We start from the raw sequence: 5595 nt of genomic DNA on the forward strand, positions 1-5595 counted from the left end.
GACTGAATGGTTTTTGGGGGGTTTTTTGGTCTGTTTTTGTGAATAGTGAAATTGACATTTACCAATAATCTAATCCTTCTAAACCTAATGATAAACAGAGAGAGAGATGGCTCTGAATAGCTCCCTTGCCCCACTAAACAGACCAACACTGTGAATTTTTAACTTGGAAAACAAGAAATCAATAATTCTTTGAAGGCTATTGCTAGCTTTTTGTAGATGCGTAAGTGTTATGCCCTCAAGGTATTTTCAGCCAGTGACAGTTCATTCGGAGGATACAGGCCTGATTCAGCAAAGCACTTAAGTATAGGACCCATTTATGTCCATCCCTATTCTCCAAAGCACTTAAGCACATAACCTGAGATAAATGTCCAAGTTCCCACTGACATCAGTGGTATTTAAGCATGTACTAAAGCTATTTTGCCGAATCATACCATAATTCTTATAAACTGACTTTCTGTTTCACAGCTTTGCTGGGTAGACATCCCTCTCCAACTTGCTCATGAAGTTTCAGTTGAACTCTGTTGAATTAGGACAAATGGACTTGGTAATGCACAACATTTTTATTAACATGGCACACATTAAATGGATTAAAAACTGGCTAAATGATAGGTCTCAAAATGTAATTATAAATGGGGAAATGTCATTGAGTGGGCATTTTTCCAGTGCGGTCACACAGGGATTGTTCTTAGCCCTCTGTTATTTAACACTTTTATCAATGATCTGGAAGAAAATATAGAATTATCATTGGCAATCATCTAAAGGCAAAATTGTATTTTGCACTGCACTACTGAGTACCTAAACCATAAGAAAGTTATTTTAGCTACTAGCTTTTTTTATTAAAAAAGTTAACATTTGTTGGCAGTACAAGTTATTTTCTCACATATTTTCTCGCATGAAAGAGAGAGGAGAAAGCCCTGACTAGTGGAAATTCAAGCAAGCCAACAAAAGTCACAGAAATGGGCGTTATATCACCCCATAATAGGTAACTAAAATATGTTGTCATTCCTCTATAGACCAATTCTTATGGCCACATATACAGAGCTATTCAATTAAGATATAGCAGCTTCTGCATCCATCAGGAAACCTTCAGTAAGGCACAGAAGTCATAGGAGAAATAAGCTGCCCGCAAGTGAAGCTAATTTAAGAAGAACTCAACCAACTTTGAGAATTTTTTTTAATTCGTTAAAGAAGGCCACACAGAGGTAAGCGATAATGAGAGGTCTACAGGACAGGTATGGCAGTTTGAACACAGATAAGCATACCTGAAAACACTTCGAGAATATTTGTATTATCATAGCACCGTGGAGCCTCAGTCATGGATCAGGACCTCATTGTGCTAGGTGCTGTATAGACACAGAAAAAAAAGACTGCATATAAGTCGGCATCCTGGACCAAATTTTCTGCTGGAGTAAAGGGATGAAACACTATGGACATCAGTGGAACTGCACCCATTTAAACCACTAGAGAATTTGGCCCCAGAGACAGCACAGTTGTACAGAGGACCGAGGAGCTCAGTTTTCAGTAAGTGTGCATGACAGCACTCTCCTGCGCACATGGTATAATGCTATTGCAGACGAAACCAAATGGACTTAGTGTCCTACTTCCTTTCTGGGGTTAGTTGGTATTTTAGTGGCCAGACATAGCCGCCAACAAAGCTTTTTTTTTTTTTTTTTAAAAGGGTAGTAATGAGTTTGATCATTTTAGAGGCATTTTTACAGATAAATAGGAAACCAATTCCCTTGAGGTTCAGTGAGCCAGATTTATTACTCTAGGTGCGATAGCTATTTATAAAAAGCCAAGATGGGAAGACACACCGGGGGTTTGAAGAACTCAGTAGAAATACAGTTTGCCCCTTTTTCTCCTGCACTGCCACACCATGAAGAGCTGCAGATGGGACAAAGAGGTGAACTGCTGGGACCTCTCTCTTTCCACCCCTGGATCACTACACTAAAACAAGTAAGTAGTCTAATGAATCTCAGATCTGATTTGCAGCCGTGAGCTAAATTTTCAGCAGCTCAAATCCATAGGGACTAGACTCGGAGCAAGTGCATTGATTTTTCTTTTTAAATTAAACTACATGGCAATGAACAGGATTCTCATTTCAATGGAGGGCTGAGGAGTCTTGGGTTTCAGCCCATTTGGGTCACATCCTGCATCTCCAAAAGGCTGCTCTGGTGACAAACAAATAGATGTCACCACAACTCACTGCACAACTCACTCCTCTAGGTCCTGTATATCATTTCCCTATGTATGGCAAATGCAGTAGGAAGAGTGATAGGATCTGTGTTGTTGAGAGACAGCAGAATAATGAAGTATCAGAGGGGTAGCCGTGTTTGTTGTTTTTTACAGATCCAGACTAAGACTCCTGTGGCACCATATAGACTAACAGACATATTGGAGCAGAAGCTTTTGTGGGTGAATAGCCACTCATCCGACGAAGTGGGTATTCACCCACCAAAAGCTTATGCTTCAGTATGTCTGTTAGTCTATAAGGTGCCACAGGACTTTGTCACTTTTTACAGAATAATGAAGAGTAACACAGCCTTCTGAGGGGTTAATGCTTCACCTGCCTTCCACATACAGGCTGGCAGGAGTATAGTTGTATCATTAATGAATAGCAAGTGAAATTTACAACCCCAGAACAGAAAGATTTTGTGCAGGGAACTTGGAGGGAGGGAAGACAGATAGGGGAGAGGACAGAATCCAAGACCCGCCCTTCCTGACCAACCCACATGTAAAGCCAGCTCCAGAGTCCCTCCTCAGGTGCCATTCCAGGCCCTAGTCTGGAATACTTTCTACAGCCTCTCTGTGCCTTCCTGTGTGGTGGTCCCTGGAGTTGGTGGCCTCTGCCTACCCACAAACCCTCTACACCAGAATATTTGAAACGCACCCAGATCCCAGTTCTGAGCGCACAAGGGTGTGGCGGGCCTCTGCACAGCTACTCCCTCCACTCTCCTGCAGGCTAGTACAGTATGGGATGGATGGCGTTCCACTGACCTGCACCCAATGAATGGATGTCATCCTGAATTTATGGCTGGTTATAGTGCAGCGTACAGTAATAGAGTACATGGCTATGGCTATGAATAAACTTATCCTTGACAAACCCATTCCTTATTCACCACCAGTGAATTCCATTGTAGCTTCATTCCATTGTAGTGATCAGTGGTTTTTTCTTACGTAGTAGTATGTTAGGCCCTGAAGCATTTCCATTGTGAGGCTTTCCCATCATCTCCTAGAACTCTGCATAGCACACCACATATTCAGGTGGGATTTGATTAAAATAGACAATTGACTTTTGCTTCATGCCTATTTCAAAGCACTGGAGCAGAGAGGAAGATTTTGAGCCATCTGTGACTCTATCTGACCTTTCCCTGGCCCTGATTTGTAATCAACAATTTTGTGAATTCAAATCACATCAGACTTACACTGTGGAAAAAAACTGTCAGTTTACCAACCATTAAACATTCAGTAAACTGGCCTCCAGGGTGAAAGATGTCATGACAGTCTGTGTTTCTTCTGCCCACAAATACCAGGAATCTTGCAACAAATTGAGAAATACAGTCCAGTTTCTCTTGCTGGCCCAGGGATGCTTGCAGGATTTTACTGAGCACAGTAATTTATTTGATTTGCAGGGGGAGGGTATTTGAACAATGCATGTATTAATGTGTTTATATAGCAGAATCCTACCTACAGTGCTGTTACTCACTAGCACCATAGGCCCCAATTCTGTTGCTATTGAAGTCACTGGCAAAAATCCCTGGAGTTGTAATTTCAAATGCACCTGCACTTGAATTTAATTGCTATGACACCACTTAACTTGGAATAGTGCCCAAACAGGCAGAAGACACTACACCTTCAACTGCTCCTAGATATGCAGGTAGCAGCAGCAGCTGCCAATGTGGCTTTCCAGTTACCTGTGTCTTTCTCTCCCCAGCACTGGATTGTTGCAATGCCCGGCCCCTACCACAGGCTGTGCCTTAAGACCCCGCAGAAACTGCAATTGGAATGCAGCTACCTCCTTTAAAACAGCACGTTACGCAGGAAAAAGTTTTAACAGTGCTCTGATCTACACCAGCTCCTACCTGATTTCCAGGAGAACTTTAAGGTGATGATCTTGACATAAAAACCCTTTGAGGTTTGGGATGCACACACTGACAGCTCCCTGGTTTAAATGAAGGGCAGGAGAAAAGGAAAAAGCTGGTGGCATGTAGTTTTCAGCAAGTTACACGCCTGCTACCCAGCTTGGTCTGAAAGGAGTTACGGATTTGCTGATGTTCAGAACATACAGTAAAGCCCATTGATTGTCTCAGCTGACTGGGGCATTAGAGGTATAACAAAATCTAATGGCAAGTTGAGGTTTGACATATTCAAACTAAATATATGGTGATTTTCCCCCCATCAGATTGGGAAGGTAATTACTAGCCAGTGGAATAATAGCTCAATGGATGTGGGGGATTCTCCATCACTTGGACTCTTTAAAAGTAAGACTAGCTGTCTTTCAAAAAGAGATGATCTAGTTCAGGGTTTCTCATACTGGGGTTGCCACTTGTGTAGGAAAGCCATAGGTGGCAGATTATATATGTTTGCGGTGCTCAGGCACCAGGAATATTCAGGGCTGGGGGCCCTGCTTCAGCAATATTTGGAGCTGGGTCTCTCCCCCAGCCCTGCCTGGATCGGGCCCCGCAGGTCTCCCCGCTCCCCCACGTCGCGCCGCGTCCCTGCCTGACCGAAAGTAGCACGCACCTGTCCCCTGCCTGCTTCTGCTGCCAGGGTAGAACAGCTCCCGGCAGAACTGCTGTCTGCTACCCCAGGGTACTAGTGCCTGCCATCAACTAAGGGCAAGGCAGGCTGCTCTTACCTGCCCTTCTGCCCTAGCCCTGAGCCTCTTCAACACCCCAAACCACTCAGCCCCAGCCAGAGCCCTCATTTCCCCCGCACCCTAATCCTCTGCCCAAGCCCTGAGCCCCCCTGAAGCATGAACCTCTCATCCTCAGCCCCAACCCTCCTCCCCCCGCACCCTCATCCTCTGCTCCAGCTCTGAGCCCCCCGCAAAGCATGAACCCCTCATTCTCATCCCCAGCCCTCATCCCCTCACACCTTGATCCTCTGCCCCAGCTCTGAGCCCCCCCGAAGCATGCACCCTTCATCCCCAGACTCAACCCTCATCTCCCTGCACCCTGATCCTCTGTCCCAGCCCTGAGCCCCCCCCAGCATGAAACCCTCTTCCTCAGTCCCAACCCTCATTGCCCCGCACCCTGATCCTCTGCCCCAGCCCTGAGCCCCCCCAGCAGCATGAACCCCTCATCCCCCAGCCCCAGCCAGAGCTGTCATCCCCCCACACCCTGATGCTCTGCCACAGCCCTGAGCCCCCCCTGCAGCATGAACCCCTCATCCTCAGCCCCAACCTTCATTCCCCCGCACTCTGATCCTCTGCCCCAGCTCTGAGCCCCCTCCTCCATCATGAACCCCTCAGCCCCAGCCAGAGCCCTCATCCCCCTGCACCCTGATCCTCTGCCCCAGCCCTGAGACCCCCCACAGCATGAACCCCTCATCCTCAGCCCCCAACCCTCATCCCCCTGCACCCTGATCCTCTGC

General features: G+C 46.1%; 1 long non-coding RNA gene across 4 annotated transcripts in view; it reads left to right on the plus strand.

Annotated features, from left to right (window-relative positions):
• The window catches only part of LOC116820594 (uncharacterized), an 87379-nt gene that overhangs the window by 41794 nt on the left and 39990 nt on the right, over positions 1-5595 (plus strand). Inside the window, exons 3-4 of one of the 4 annotated variants that reach the window (XR_012656420.1) lie at positions 466-544; positions 1014-1202. The exons of 2 other annotated variants lie outside the window; for them this stretch is intronic. This is a non-coding gene — a long non-coding RNA (uncharacterized LOC116820594). The remainder of the gene's footprint in view (positions 1-465; positions 545-1013; positions 1203-5595) is intronic. One more of the 4 variants, XR_012656418.1, reaches the window with a different exon arrangement.

The sequence above is a fragment of the Chelonoidis abingdonii genome, chromosome 8, assembly GCF_003597395.2.
Source record: "Chelonoidis abingdonii isolate Lonesome George chromosome 8, CheloAbing_2.0, whole genome shotgun sequence".
NCBI classification, from domain to species: Eukaryota; Metazoa; Chordata; order Testudines; family Testudinidae; genus Chelonoidis; species Chelonoidis abingdonii.